The sequence below is a fragment of the Ictidomys tridecemlineatus genome, unplaced genomic scaffold (assembly GCF_052094955.1).
Source record: "Ictidomys tridecemlineatus isolate mIctTri1 unplaced genomic scaffold, mIctTri1.hap1 Scaffold_1692, whole genome shotgun sequence".
Lineage (NCBI taxonomy): Eukaryota > Metazoa > Chordata > Mammalia > Rodentia > Sciuridae > Ictidomys > Ictidomys tridecemlineatus.
Genome location: NW_027521472.1, coordinates 17,763 through 33,376, shown reverse-complemented (window position 1 = coordinate 33,376; position 15,614 = coordinate 17,763). Strand labels below are relative to the sequence as shown.

Here is a 15,614-nt window from a genome sequence, read left to right as displayed (position 1 = left end):
CGATGGCCTCGCAGCCACCTGCTCAGCCAGCTCTTCCCCACGGCTCCAGGGAGGGCCACGCCCCCGCCTGGCCGCTGTGCTGGACGGGGCGTCAGGGGCCCAGGTTTTGGGGGCCCCGGTTGCCCGCTTGCCAGCCTGGTGGAGGAGCCAGGCTCCCTGCTGGGGGACCACGGGCAGCCCCCTTCGCCTTCAGCCTCTGGTTCAGAACTGTCTCTGGAGAAGAGCGTGGAGCCGACCCCACGTCCAGTCCTGCAGACAGACACACAGACACGCGCCCCGGGTGGACCACGACCCCCAGAACCCCGCGAACCCCGGGCCTCGGGGCTCGGAGGCGCGTGCTCAGGTGCTGCACGTCCACCCGGAGCCTCAGATCGTGGCCTTCTCTGTCGAGGGTCTCGGCGGTGCCATCAAGCTCAGAGTCCCCAGGTGGTCATCCCGGATCTGGGTCAGCGCTCAACCCAATGACCACGTCCTTTTGAGAGGCAGAAAGGGGACAGATTCAAACGCTGGGCCTGGGGGGACAACGGCCACCTGAAGACACAGGCAGGGTCGCTGGGACGCGGCCACAAGCCAGAAGCTCCAGGAGCCACCGGAAGCTGAAGACAGCATCGTCACCAAGAGCCTTCAGAGGGAGGGTGTCCCCACAGACACCTTGATTTTGGATCTCTGGCCCCCAAACTCTGAGAGAACAAATTTGTATTCTTTTAAGCCCCGGAGTTCACAGCCCTGGGGACTCAGGAAACATGGAAGCTGATCTCCCTGGACGGTGTCAGTGCCTCAGGCTTGAGGCAGCTCTGGGCCTCCATGCTGTGTGTCCTCAGGCAGGAGGTGTCTGTCTCTGAGCCTCCTCTGAATATGGGAGGGCTGCTGAAGGCTGGAGACACTTCACATGCAGCACCCAGGATAGGACTTGGGATCCTAGGGGGCCCCTCTCCACACCTTCTCATCCACTCAGCAGCTGTTCGTGGAGCTCCCCCACGTGGGGACCAGCCTTCAGTGAGACAGACAGCAGTCCCCCGGCTGGAGCCGACATCGTGGCACCAAGTAGGAGGACATGGGGCATCAGAGGACGCACTGCGGGGGACCAGGCTTCAGGGCGGCCAGAGAGCGGCAGAGGTTTCAGACCTGGGTTTGGGAGGTAGCTTCAGGCAGAGTGAGGGAGGCCAGGGACAGTGTCCAAGCAGGGGGCAGGGAACACAGCTCTGGACCCCAAGCCCGGGGTCTCTGCCACTGCCCCGCCTGGTCTGGACGCCCCCTCCCGCCTCAGCAACAGGACAGGAGCCTCCTGCCCATAAGTCACGGGCCTCGGAGGAAAGGTGGGGTCCAGGCCCGCGGGTCGGAGGAACCCACGGAGCCCACGGAGGCCCTGGCCTCTGTGCGTGCGTCCCACTGTGCCGGAGGCTGGCAGCCGCGGCATGGATGGCGTGGAGGGGGTGGACAGTGTGGACAGGGCCAGTCCTCCACCTCCTGTGGCTCCGTTCCCCTATGAGATGAAGTGTTCTTGACCCTCTGAGACCGTCCACGGCGTGTGCTGTGGAGGAACTGTGTCCCCGTCCCAAAATGAACCCAGGTCCCAGCAGGGCCTGCAAATGGGATGTATTTGGAGCTGAGGTCTTCGCAGCTGTGGCTCATGAGCTATGATGAGGTCACACCGGGTCAGGGTGGGCCCAGTTCCACGACTTGTGTCCTGACAGGACAGAACAGAGACGCACAAACACACAGCAGGCCACATGAGGACAGGCTGGCCGGATGCGTCTACCAGCCCAGGACACCAAGGACGACCACCCGCCGGGGCTAAAGAGGGACGGAGGAAGCTCGTCCCCAGAGCCCTGGAGGAGAGCAGGCCCTGTCCACACCCTGACTCTGGACTTCTGGCCTCAGAACTGAGAGAGGGACGTGGCCACTGATAGTGTAGGTGCCCTCTTCTGGTCCTTTGTTAGGAGACTACCTGGGGGACCCCTGAGGAGCCAGGTGCCACGGGTCCCGGGGAATGGAGGAGCCCAGGGCAAGGACATTTGTCACTTGTCGTGGAGCCGACATGAGCGGGTCTTGCTGGGACTCGCCCAGGTGGTGGAGGGGGATGGCCGGGAGCCTCTGTTTTGGGGTGTGAGACCTCACAAGCATCGGCCATCCCCCAAGGGGCCCCGTTTGGTTGTGCAGTCCATGGCCGCGAGCCGCACCCCAGCCCAGACCCACCGCCAAGCACCCCTGGCGCCTCCCCGGCCACCGCCTCGGCCTCCCCGCTCCCAGGGAAGTCCGCCTGGTGGAGGGGGCTGGGGACAGGAGCGGGCTCGCTCTGCTGGTGCTGACCGGCCCTGGGCCCAGGTGCGGCCTTCCCTTCCCGCCCGAGCCGGGCAGAGTGGAAGCCCTGGAAAAGCCTCGGGAAAGGCCAGCGGCCTGGGAGGGCTGAGGAGGGAGAATTCTTCCTGCAAAAGGTCACCGTCTCCAGCATTCTTTCCCCGTCCCTGCCACAGAGAGGCCTGAAGTCCCCATTCTTCTCTCTTGGCAGCGCCCGAGGCCGGCGGCCTCCCCGCCCCCTTCTTCTCCGTCTTCCCGAAGGATGCGTGATGCTTACGCGGCCCCCAGGACGGGCTCCGCGCTCCTGCAAGGTCCACGGGGCCCTCTGGGGAGGAGCGGGAGATGACCCCGTACAAGGGGACCCTGGGAAGGGCTGGCCCGGGCCATTGGCCAGGACAGTCCCCGCTCCTCCCTGAATCCGGATGCGGCTGTGGCCCCTCCCTGCCCTGGGTCCTCGAGGTGTCCAGTGAAGGTGGCCCAAGGGCTTCATGGACTCTCCTCACGTGCGAGTGTCTGCTGCCCTGGGCAGCAGGTGTCTGGGCTGGCGGTCCTCTGGCCAGCGAGCCAGGAGCTGGCTCCCCTCAGCAGCCGCGCCACAACCCGGATCCAGAAACGCGCTCTCCAGGGCCCAGGCCACCGGGCGCGTGCCTGCCACAACCCGTCCCTGTGGCCTCACGATGGCCACACTCTGCGTCCTGTGGCCTTCCACCTTCCCTCCGGGTGACCTGGGCAGGGCCCCTCGTCCCTCACCAGCCCCCCCACAAGCCTGATGCGCTGGAGGCCTGACACAGCAGTGACCACCTGGTCGCCCCTTTGGGCCGGCTCAGGGTGAGTGTCTGGCACTTCAGCTGGTCACTCAACATCACAAAGAGGGCAGGGAGGCCCTGCCTTTTGAAGAGGGTCTTTATGGTAATCCATGGGGGTGAGCAGCCTGGATCCTGAGCCCCAGGTAGCAAGCCCCAGGAGGTAATCTAATTAGCACAGAACAAATCACTGTCACCAAACGAACCACTTTCCATCCAGAGACAGATCAGAGTCCAAGGCCACAGCCCCTGGCAGCCCAGGGGCAGGCAAGGGTGGGGGCCAGGCGGGTCCCCAAGTCCCAGGTCCCCGTGGGCCCCGGGTGTCACAGGCCTCCCCCCACCTGCAGCCGGGGCCGTTCCCGGTCCACACTCGGGCTTTGTGGGGAGGTTCCTGGCCAGGCAGAGGCCCGGGGCTGGGCAGGAGCCCTCTGTGCCTGCGGCTGTCAGGGGTGGAGGTGGCTATCTCCAGGGACAGTCAGAGCATGGCCCTGAGGGGCGGGTGGTCTGACCCCTGGATCTGTGAGAGGAGAGCACCCCGCCCCTGGGCAGGTCACACGTGGGGTGACCAGCTCATCAGGGACATCAATGGGCGTGGGACACAGTTACAACTAGGGGCTCCACAGGCAAATCAGGGGCTCCCAGGGCCGAGGAGCTGGGGGGCCGGGCAGGGGTCCACCAGCCCGAGGTCGGCAGCAGGTCTGTGTTGGGAGGGTCTCTGGTGGCCAGGGGTCAGTGGCAATCCTCGCCAAGCCCTCCCTGAAACCTGGGGTGGCAGTGACGTGCTCATCCAGCAAACGTGACAAAGTGGCACCATGTGACCGGGAACTGGGGAGAAGCACCTGGAGGAGGATGGCCACCAGGGACTCGGGCCAGCCTGGCCCCCAGGGGACGAGGTCACGTGTGGGAGCCCAGCTGGCCATGCAGAGCAGACGTGACCTGACGCGGGGTACGCTCTGGCTCCTGGGGCTCCAGGCTGGGGGATGACAGGCCTCGGCTCCCTGATGCCCAGAGAGGAGGCCAGCAGGGCCAGGGCTCCCCGGGGGGACGAGGAGGCTAGCAGGGCCAGGGCTCCCCGGGGGGACGCACGCTGTGCCTGGTCTCTGGGCTCCTTCTGCTTCTCTGACTGTCCACGGTCCTGTAAGTGGCCATTTGGCCCCTAACTTAGGGGTGATCGGGCTCAGTCCCCAAGCAGCCTCTTTGATGGTGGCCAGGGGTTGGAAGCCCCTCATCGGGGTCCCAGGGGTCCTCTGTCACCTAGAGGTCACCCCTCTGGCCTGTGTGGGCTCCTGCCCCCAGTGATTGGACCTGAGGGTCCCCACAGATGGCCGGGGTCGCCGCGTGGAGATCACTCACGCACAGGGACTCCCAGAGCCCTACGGCCTGTGCCGGGCGGGGCCCTCGGCCTGCAGCTCCCGGGCAGAGGCCCGCAGAGATGCAGCCCCCCCGGCCACGGCCCCGCCACCCTCGGCACGGATGCCAGGCTCAGCACAGGGCAAGGCGCCAGCTCCCCTGTCAGCTAAGCTCCAGGCCTCTGCCCCTCACCTGTAAGTGGGGTTACCAGGTCCGCTGGGCACCGCGGGCACAGCTGGCGCAGCCCCAGGCCAGCCCCTGACCAGCCCACACCCAGGCCGGGGAGCCCTGCTGGGCTTAACTGCCAGGGACGCCCCAGCGCCCCTACCATCTCCCATCTCTGCCCTGGACGTGTGTGCGCCTGGGGGCGTGTCTCTGGGCAGCTGCACCCACACGCACACAGGCCCCGGCGGGAGGCCTCGTACAGCGGTGCAGGTGGGGGCCAGGACCAGGACGCCTCTGGCTCACGTCCAGCCCCACCGTGTGCCCAGGGCCAGGGCAACCTCCTTCTTTGTTGCACCGACACTGCTAGCAGCCGTGGGGACAGCAGGGGTCAGTCCTCCTGGGGCTCCCTCCGGCCTCCTCTCCGGCCTCACCCCTGCCACCCCAGCCACGGAGCCCTTTCCCCGGCCCCTCGAGGACCAGGTGCCCTCGTTGTTCTGACCCTGGCCGACGCCCCTCCACTGGCCCTGCCCTGGACACAGGCAGCTGTGGTCAGGAGGCAGAGGGAGCCCAGGCCCGCTCCCCACATGCCCTGGGCCCCTTCTCTGGCTGGGTCAGCTCTGCCCAGGAGCTGCCAGGTCCAGGCCACGGCTCACCCTGACAGAGCGGCCACCACGAGGGCAGCCAGTGGAGGAGGTGACGTGTGGCCTCTGAACTGGCAAGGGATGCACACTTGATGCCCACACCCTCCATGGGATAGGGTGTGCCACACAGCCAGGCCACGGAGCTCCTGCCTGGTGCCCCCGGGGCAGAGCCAGAAGGCAGACACACGGGAAGTGGTGGCCGGGCTGTGGCAAGGCCCTGGGTCCCAGGCCCCCTGCCACCACGGGGAGATGGTCTCAGGTGGGTGGCTGGCACGGGAACACGGGGTCCGACCGCTCTGAGGGGGTGAGCTATGCAGCCCGGGATGTTGGCAGTAGGACCACGGCCACAGGAGACGGGTGTGGGTCGGGGGGAGGCCGAGGGGTGCTCCAGGTGCAGGGGCAGCTGTGCCCCAGCACCTTGGTCACCCAGCATCTGAAACCCTCCTGTCCCTGCCCGGCCGCCGCTACCTTGCCAGGGCCTGGGCCTGATGTGTGCTCTGAAGTCCCAGCCCCTGGGCCTCAGGCCTGAGGGCCCAGCCAGCCACCAGGGAGAGGCCCCAGGGCCGGCTGGCCAGTGCCACCCAGCCACAAGGCCCGCTGGCTGGGCGGCCTCGTCCCAAGACCACCTGTGCTCCAGGTCCCCCGCGGGGCCCGAGGGCCTGACTGTGGAATGCCTCACCTCTGAGGAGTAACAGCCCGGGACCGGCCTCGGCCTCCCAGCTGCCGCCCACCTCTTGCAATTTATGGGGTCACAAACCACTTTGAGGGTGCAATTCTCTGCCCTGGTGCCAATTGGCCTCCGAAGAGCTTTACGACCCGTTGCAGCCCCGAGGAGGGAGCAGGCCCCCGGGACAGCCCTGAGCCCTGGTGGCCCCGCCATTTGGCACCCAGCTCAGTGCAGTCCAAGAAGCCATCCTGAGCTGGCCGGCCACAGCCTCCTCCTGGGCCGTTCCCCTGCCCCCGTCCTCGGTCACTCCTGGAGGGGGCCACCAGCGCAGGCTCGGGGAGGTGGCCGCGTGAATCCCACCTTCTCTGTGCTCTGGGCCTTCGGGTGTGAAGAGGGGACAATAAAAGCTGCCTCCGAGATTGTTTCGAGATGGGATTAGGCGACAGCTGTGGGCCTTGGAGTGGTGCCGACTGCATCCACATCAAAGTGGAGACGGCCCAGGTGGCACCTTCCACAGGCAGGGACCCTCCACAGACTCCCGGCTGTCCCCCCGGCGGACTGTTCCTGCTCTCCCGGGCCTCGTCCCGCACACTCAGAAGTGCACACAGGGCACAGGACAATTCCATAATCTTACAGCAAACACACTGCCGGGGACACACCCAGGCCCCCAGACCCCCACCCCACACTTGCCCTCCCTGATCCCGGCACAGCTCCCCGTCCAAGGGAACTGCCCTTCTGACATTTCATTGCTGTTTTACAACCTGGACCCACTCTTTAAAGAATGTCCTGCAAGACATCTTCTCTGTGTGTGAGTCTTGCCTTCTCCTCCTCCATCGATTCATGAGATTTAGGCAAGTGGGTGCAGAAACTCAGAGTCTGCTCAATTTTCTTTGTTGTGTAATATTCCGCAGCGTGACCCTGCTGATTTCCATATCCCCTGTGGAGATACATTGGGCTGCTTGGTTCTGGGGCCATGGGGACATCACTGTGTGGGATACCACCGTCCCAGTGCAGCTGGCTTCTGCCTTCCCCTGAGGCTGTCTGGTGTTTTGCTGTTTGCTCTGGTTACATAAAGATCCCTGAAAAGTAAACATAGGGTCCATGTGTACACAGGCGAGCCAGAGAGGCTCCTGCGTGACCCTGGGGGTGTAGCGTGTGTTCAGAGAGAGCAACTTGTGCCCACAACCTGTTAGCAGCAGGCTACAGAGAAGGAGACCCCTGGTGGACTCCCTTCTTTATGGCTTACTACCTCCCGGGACCCAGGCAGGCTCCCTGCAAGGGTCACCTGAACCTGCTGCAGGAAACGGTGGACGTGGGTCTGCGTGAGCAAGCACTGCGCTACCAACTGCGTGGCCGCCCGCGGTTTGGATCCCCAACTCTCCCCCAGGGCTGGATATTGAGGTGGGTTCGAATTGTCCTAGATGAGCAAGAATGTGACCACGTCCCCAGAAGTGACTTCCTCACACCTGCTGATGGCCCCCCATCCCCGCCTGCTCCAGAAGTAGTGGCTTCAGGGAGAATTTAGAAATTAGAAAACAAGAGGAGGAGGGGGGAGGAGGGGGAGGGGGAGGAGGAGGAGGGGGGAGGAGGAGGGGGGAGGAGGGGGAGGAGGGGGGAGGAGGGGGAGGAGGAGGGGGGAGGAGGAGGAGGGGGAGGAGGGGGGAGGAGGGGGAGGAGGGGGGGAGAGGGGGAGGGGGAGGGGGAGGGGGAGGAGGGGGGGAGGAGGAGGAGTAGGAGGGCAGGCCCACCGCAGCCTGGCCCGTGTCCCTTGGCGCGGGGTGTCCGTGAGGTGCACCTGGGCCCCAGCTGCCCTCCAGGCCCTGAGTCACCCTGCTCCTTCCGCCTCCTGCCATCCCCACCCCGACTCATTCTTGCCCCACGTGTGTCCTGGACACCTCTCACGGGCTGGGCACTGGGTCAGCCGCTGCAGGAGCAGTAGGATTCTGGCTGGACAAGATCTCTGCCTCCTTGTGAGGTGACCGCGGAAATGAGAGTCATGAAGTCAATGTGCAGATACAAAGGTCATGTGTGGGCTGGGTGCGGCTCAGAGGTGGGGCACTCGCCCAGCGCCCACCAGCCCGGCTCCCACGCCCTGCGCCACACACATGCACACACGCACACACGCACACACGCACACACGAGGTCACGGTGCCTTGGGCTGGGGCTGGAGGTCGGGCACTCTGTCTGTTCTCTCTCCCGTCCGCCTTTTGGTGAGCCCTAGTTCCCCAGGCAGGGCCACCATGCTCCACACCTACCCACTGCACAGTGCACAGCATGTGCGCCTGTGCACATGGCCTGGCACCTGGGCTTCCATCCAGCCTGGCCAGGAAGCTGATGAGCAGGACTCCCGAGTCCTGGCTTCTTCCGGCCCACCTTGCTACCAGTTCCGTCATAAATGAAGCCCCAGGGAAGGCAGGGCTCAGGCTCCTGTGGCCTCTCTGGATGGCTGGCAGACACAAGGAGGGCTAACAGCACCCATGGGTGTTTCTGTGCACCATGACGAGCCAGAACCGTATTCATTTAGTCCTCAGAGTGGCCCTGTTCAGATGAGGAAACTGAGGCTCAGAGAGGACCAGCAGCATTGCACAGCAGGTCAATGTCAGACCCAGGCGCAGAGCAGCTCGCGGGCCTCCTGGGAAGCCCTGACAGTACAGGGGTCCCCTCCCCCTTGGGCTCAACCACAGGTGGCAGCCCCCAATTTGTTCCCTGCCCATTAACAGCCAGACCTCTGAACCATATTGGGCGTGAAGGAATTAGGGCAGAGGTGTATGCCGCCTTTTGGGAGCTGACACCCTATTCTTATTCAATTCCTCCCTCCTCCCCAGCCCCTCCAAGTGTCAGCTGGCAAACATCTGTCCTGTAAATCAAAGAGCTGCGACTCGCCAGGTTTGACGGGGCTCCGAGAATTTCCAGGTCCCCTTGGAGGAGGCACCATCGTGAGCAGCGAAGGAATCTGGAGCAGGGGAGAGCCGCCTCTGGAGGCTCAGCTCTGAGCCTGGCTCCGGGGTCCCAGCCGGCGGGCGGCAGGCGGGCGCGGATCCCATCCCGGCGCAGCTCCTGTGACCCTCTAAGGAAAACACGGCGGGTTCCGGCTGGAGGAGCCGGGCAGAAGGCCATTGTGCGGAGCCCGGGGACTTGTTTGTGACGAAGGTGACATTCGCAACTGCGCCTCCGCTCACCTTTGACCACTGGAGCTGCACGAGGGGCCGGCCTGTGGCCACTGTGGACGGAGTCACTCAAGCAGGGCACAGGACGCCTTTGTCTGTCTGAAATACCTGCTCGCTGGCCTCAGGCCTTCTGGGCTCCCCCCACCTGAGGGTGACAAAGTGACTCCATTTGCGTGGTCCCGAGCGCCTCCCTCCTCTTGCACCCTGTGGACGTGGTGGCCTGCCTTCTTCACTGTCACCTGTGGGGCTGACTTTCTCGGGGCACCCCAGTGAGGACCCCTCATGCCACCTGTGGTTGACAGCTCTCCAATCCGTCTCCTCCTAAGCCCAGGGTGGCCCGCGGTGGCCCCTGGCGGTCCGGCCGGGCACTGCTTACCAGCCCTAAGCTCAAGACGCTCTTTAGACTTTAAACGGTTTTGAAAAGTCACCGGATGACCCTCGGGCGGCGGATGTCGGCGTCCACAAGCGCATCTGTGCCCGCATCAGCTGTCCCCGGTGGGGGTCCCGCGGCAGGGGGGTGGAGGGGCCTCGCGTCCCCGAGGCGGGAGTCTTCAGAAGCTGGTCGTGCGTCCCACCGGGCTTCACTGAGCATCTTGGCGAGTTCCTAAAAGGTCGTGATTGACGGCAACTCCCGGAAGTGGAGCGGCCTGGGGGAGGGGGAGAGCTGGGGCTCAGTCCGTCTCAGGGGCCGATGGCGGGCCGCCCGTGCCGAGCCCGTGCCCGGAGCAGGGTGCAGCGCGGGGCACCGCAGGCCAGGCCTGCTCTCCTGCCCTCCTGGTTCCAAGAAAGCCGGGCCCCGGGTTGGCCTCCTTCCCAGGCAGGGACATGCCCCTCGGCCTCTGGCCATGGACACTCTGGAGACCCTCCAGTGGCCCACTACCGCTTCTTTGGGGCGAAGGAGGAAGTACGTGGGGGTCAGCGTGGGGGGAGCAGGCGTTGGCGGATGGTGTCCTCGGCAGGCTGAATGGTGGTCCCCAAAACCACGGCTGCCCGGAACCTGGGAATGTGGCCTTGTTTGGAACCTGGGCCTCTGTACCGGTGGTGGAGCAGAGGGCCTTGGGACGGGTCCTCTTCACTGGGACGGTCTGAATCCAGTGACCAGCAGGTGGGAAGAGAAGGCAGAGGACTCAGAGCCCTCGCGGTCTCGGCCCCCAGAGCCGTGACGGCCTCAGCTCCTGGTGTCCCAGTTGCTGGTCTGAGGTCACTTGCTCCTGTGTCCCCCAGGGATCCGCGGCGTCCAGCAGCTTCATCTTCAAACCCCAGCCCTGCTGCTGGCGGCCTGTGTGGCCTGGGCAGGAAAACCCACCTCTTCACGGTCAGCTGAGGACTTCCTTGGCAGACGCTGGCCATCACTGGAATGAGCGACCCAGACCCCCAGACCCCACGCAGGTGGCAGGTGCTGCCCCTCGGGAGAGTGCCCTGGGGTGAGGCCTGGCGGACCGTGGGGTCAGGCTGCACAGGGCGCCTGGGCTGCCACCACCCCCGGCAGACCCAGCATCCCGGGGGAGGGGCCAGCAGGGGCACAGGGCTCAGCCAGTTTCCTCAGGGACATCTCGTAACACGCTCCAGGTCACTGGGCCCGAGTTCAAGGGGAGCAGAGGCTGCGGCTCCAACCATCTTGTGAGGAAGTTTCTAGAAGGAATTCTTCAGACAAACAGAAACCATGGGAACTATGGTTCTGAGGAGGAAGGAGGAGGCTGTGTCCACCAGGCCATGATGTCCCCTGCCCTGCTGGGCTCTGCTGGCTAGGGGGACGCCCCTGCCCCCTAACGGGGGGTGGCAGACATCGGGGACTGTGGAGTTTTAAACCAGGGCCACCTGGGGCTCATCCCCACCGAGGCCACCAGAGCTCCAGTGTCAGCCAGGAGCATCTTCAAACCCCTATTCTGGGACCTAGAGGTGGCACCGGGTCGGCCGGGGAGACGGGAGGAGAGACAGGGAAGGTCAGGGCCGCCAGCTCCGCCAGCCAGGCCCACATGTCATCTGTCCCCTGCTTCAGCCACATGAGCAGACGCCCTGTCCTACGGAGGGCGGGAGCGAGAGGGAGGGAGAGAGGCCTGCGAGGACCCCGAGGGGAGGTGCCCCTCGCGGTGAGGCCAGGCCTGACGGGCAGCGGCACATGAATTTGGGAATTTGCCTTTCACAGACCAAGCTCGGCTGGAGGTCTGGGCTGGGACTGGTGCCCCTGGCCCCGGAGGTGACCAGCGCCCAGGTCCCAGCCCTGGGGTCCTGGCTGCTCCAGCCACGCCCGGAGGCCCTCACTCTCCACACCCTCCGCAGCCTCGTCCCTGCCCTTCTCCCTGGAAGGGGAAGCCGGTCAAGGACTTGTCCCCAGCCACCCAGGGGGCCTTGGGCAGGAGTGCGCCCTGATCCGTGGTGTGCGAGGCCGAGACCCAGCATCTGTTCCGATGCCTCCACACAGAAACACCGCTGGCCGCTGGTCCCGCTGACCTGCCAGGAAGAGGCTCCCCTTCACCGAGCAGAGACGGACGGCACCCATTCCACTCCGGGCTCCCCTGGCCTGGGCATCTAGTGCCCACGTGTTCACCCTGGCGTGGCCGGGCACCAGGCAGAGGCCCTGGGGGCCAGCCCTCACCCAAGTCCACGTCCCTGGGAGCCACAGTCGGGCTGCAAGTCAGCAGCCCCCAGCCCCCAGGACGGCTCACTGTCTGCAAGGTGGAGACGGCGCCCTCCGAGCTGCTAGGCACCAGCCTCAGTCCACACAGGGTGCACACAAGCACACTCAGGCTCATGCTCATGTGGGCACACCCACGGGCGTGCACACACACGTGTGCATCAGTGCACTCACATCCAAACATACACACAGTGCAGCCACAGCAGGCCTTAGCTACACAGTGATGATTGTGGGGAATAAAAGCACAGAATGTTCTGGAACAGTGCACAGGGAACGGGCCTCCTCAAGGTCTTTACCTACGGGGGCCCTTCTCTGTGGTCTGGGCCCGAGAGCAGCCACTTGAAAGAGAACGTGCCTTCCCCAGGCCTGAGCCTGCCCCGACAGCCAGGTCTGCAAAATGTTCCCATTAAACAAAAGCCTCACTTTCCACCCAAGAGGAGGCTACCAAGTGAGGAACCGTCTTGTCTCCATGGACGTTCAGAGAGCGATGGGGCAGGAGAGTGTGCTGGGGGTGACAAGTCTGGGGTCATGTCCTGGGAAGGGCCGCCTCGGGAAACGGCCTCCCTGCCCTGGACACTGGGGATGCCACTCGACTCCCGTCTGTTTGGGAGACACGCCCCACGGAGACCCAAAATAGCCCGGTTCTCCTCCACACCTTTCTGGGGACTGTGCCTCACTGGGTCAGCCTGTGGCCTCCAGCCTCGGCCTCCTGCTCGGGAAACGGGGACGCTGACTGTGGTCAGTGCATTTCCGGGGCTGCAGGAGGGCTGCCCGGGGGCCTGTTTGGGAAATATGCTCTGGGAAAGCAACCCCCTCCCCCCGCCCTGGCTCTGACAAGCCACAGTCCTGTCCCCAGGAGATGGGCTGCACTGGTTCCCTCCACTTTTTTTTTTTTTTTTTTTTTTTTTTTTTAGATTTCAAACCTCCAGAGAAAAATGTGCAACCAGCTGGGCACGGCATGGTGGTGCCTGCCTGTCACCCAGCAACCCAGCCACCTGGGAGGCTGAGGCAGGAGGCCAGCCTCTGCAACTTAGCAAGACCCTGATATGAATTGGGCTAGGGATAGGGCTCAGTGGTAAAGTGCCCCTGGATTTAAGCCCCAGCACCAAAAAAAAAAAAAAAGGAAATAAAGAAGCAAGCTCCTTGTCCATTGAGCACCCTGGCCATAGGCAGGTGTTTTTAATAAGGAACTTTCAGCATGAGGGGTTTTCTTCTCTAGAAGACTTTAGTATAGATCAAAAGTGGAACTGGACACGTGTGCGCGTGGAGAGAAGGGGAGCCCGCTGACTGCATGGACAATTACTTTGCTACTTTGCAGTGTTTCTCAGCTTGTTCGTTGGAGGGTGAGGGCTTGGAGGGGGCCCTGCAGGTCCTGCCGACCCCAGAATTCTGAGTTCATCTACGAGTGAGCTGCCGCGGCATAGCCCTGGGCAGCGTGGCTCCCGGAGGGCCTCTCCTCGGGTCTGGGGGCCACGGAGGGCACCTGCCTGGCCACTACTTGTTGGGACCTCCTCCCTGACGCCTGCCTGCAGGAGGTGTCCTGTCCAGGAGACCTGCTCTCCGGGTGACCGCCGGCCATCCACTGGGCGCCATCCACTGGGCGTCAGAGCTTGCTCGCTGTTCCCGTCCCCACAGCTGTCTCCGGGCTCTGTCCTCTGTAACTTCCGCCCGCTGCAGGGCAGGGCTTGAGCACAGCAGAGGTGGACGGACGGGACCTAACTCAGAATGGGGGTCTGTCTTCCACCCAGGACGGGCAGGGACTCTGCGTCTCTTGCTGGGGAACACAGGGGTCCAGAGTCTGGGCATGGGCCAGTGCCCCCAAAGAGGAATTGTGGGGGGACTCTGGAAAGCTCCATCACGCGGCCCCCTTGGCGCAGACCACTCGCGACAGAGCGTGCCCACCAACCCGGGGGTGTCCTGCCTGTGGAGCTGGCCATCCACACATGCCCCTCTGGCCCTGGAAGAGCCCTGCCTCGGGGGCACCAGGGGACGGGAAGAGGGAAGTCCCTTCGACCAGCCAGGATGCCTGACCACGGAAGAGCCTGCAGGTCAGAAATGGCCGACGGGACGGTGAGAAAGCCAGAAGAGGACAGAGCCGACAGCAGAGTGCCCCCCAGCTCCTCCTGGGCACAGGCCCAGGGACAAGGTGCAGGCCGTGTTCCAGGTCACCCCGGGAGGCTTCGACGGGGGGCAGGTGGCAGGTGCCGACACGTCATGGCCAGGCAGGCCCCACAGAGAAGACCTGCTGGGCCGGGCGCCCTGGGGGCCCTCTCTGCTGCTTGCTGGATCCTCCGGGGTCTCGGTGACGACTCTGGGAGGCACCTGGGCAGCTCCTGGGGCAGAGGAACTGGACGTCAGCAAGCTCTGAACTCGGGCAGGCCTCCTGGCTTTCCCAAGGGGCCCGTTGGGTAAAGAGCTTTGTTCAATCCCAACTCCACTGACCGTCGGCCAATGCGCTCCCCACCTTCCAAAGAGGTGCCGTGGAAACACCACTGGACACGCCAGGAAAAGGCCCGGCTGCGGCCCGGCGCCCCTGCGGTCTTCCTGGGTGTCCCTGTCACCACCACCACCACAGCCAGGGTGTGGCTCTCAGCAGACTGTGTGACAAACATACCTTAGGATCCCAAAGCCCTGAGAGGAGACGCAGGGCCACTCTGCAGGGAGGGACAGGGGCTCCCCGTGGGCCCGGGGTCTCCGCGCTGCGATGGCGTGCGAGGGTGCCTTTCAGGCCCGTGGCGGTGTGATGCTCTGTGTGGCACTGTGGGCACGGCAGGGCTTCCACTGCGCCCTTTCTGTCTTCTTCAGGTAGGTGGCTCTTGACGTGCTGCTGCGTCCTGGGTGAGGTCGCCGCACGCACGCTGTCACACCTCCCCAGATCAGTGGGAACAGACCTCCAGGCCTGGTCAGCCCCGGCCAGAGCCATCAGCTCCTGGTGCCTGGGGAAACCGCCCTGCCCAGGTGCCCAGGCCTGGGCCTCGACGGAGCCCAGTGGAGGTGCTGACTCCGGCTTCTCTGCCAGCGCAGGACCCTGGGCAGCTGCTGCTGGAACACAGCCGGGTCTCCTGCAGGGATCTGCCCTTGGTGTGGGCAGAGCAGGCCCCTCTGGAATCGCAGGAGCACCAGCCCCGCCCCTGCACAGGGACAGGGCCGACCTGGGGAAGAGGACTCAGGATCCACTCATTCCCTCCAGAGAGGACATGCGGAGGGCAGGTCTCCAGGGGCCTCTCCCGGCGTGGTCCATGCTCAGGGCTGCTGGTGTCCGAGGTGCTGTATTCAGTGCCGAGGGAGGGTCCGCAGTTAGGAGGGAGGAGTGGAGGTAAGCTGTACCTTTGAGTTCAAATGCTTCTTTTTTTTTTTTTTAAGGTACATATGCAGGGCAACAGAGCACGTGCCTGTGGTCGCAGGCACACCTGAAAATCCAGGCGGGAGGGTGGAAGTGTGTGGCCAACCTGGGCAGCTTAGCGAGATCCTGTCTCAAAATCAAAAATAAAAAGGGCTGAGGACGTAGCTCTGTGGTGCAGCAGCTCCCTCCGATGCGTAAAAAATAAAATGAAATAAAATAGTAACCATACACTCCGACGCGCCCAGATGAAAACAGTGGTTCGTAATGCAGGGACGATCCTCGTTTTTAAGTGGTCTTCATTATACTTTGCTGGATCTGCCAAATTTCCCACCATGGCAAGCTCTCCTTCTGCGATGAAAATGCTCAATGTTTTTGGGGTGGTAACTTAAAATACAATGCACCCCAGGCAGAGGCTCGGTTTCAGGAGATGGAAAGAGAGGAGAGGCACAGTGGCAAGGGTTTGCACCGTGACATGTGCCCTGGCCCCTTGGGCTGCAGGCTGAAAGCAGTTCGGATGGCCAATCCATGTTGTGTGTGTTTTAACC

General features: G+C 64.1%; 1 long non-coding RNA gene across 1 annotated transcript; it reads left to right on the top strand.

Moving 5' to 3' along the window:
- The first annotated feature begins 7,070 nt into the window (after nt 1–7,070).
- Nucleotides 7,071–9,457, top strand: LOC144372824 (uncharacterized). Its single transcript, XR_013432696.1, has 3 exons — nt 7,071–7,325; nt 8,449–8,516; nt 8,750–9,457. It is a non-coding gene; the product is annotated as an uncharacterized LOC144372824 (long non-coding RNA).
- The last annotated feature ends 6,157 nt before the right edge of the window (nt 9,458–15,614 follow it).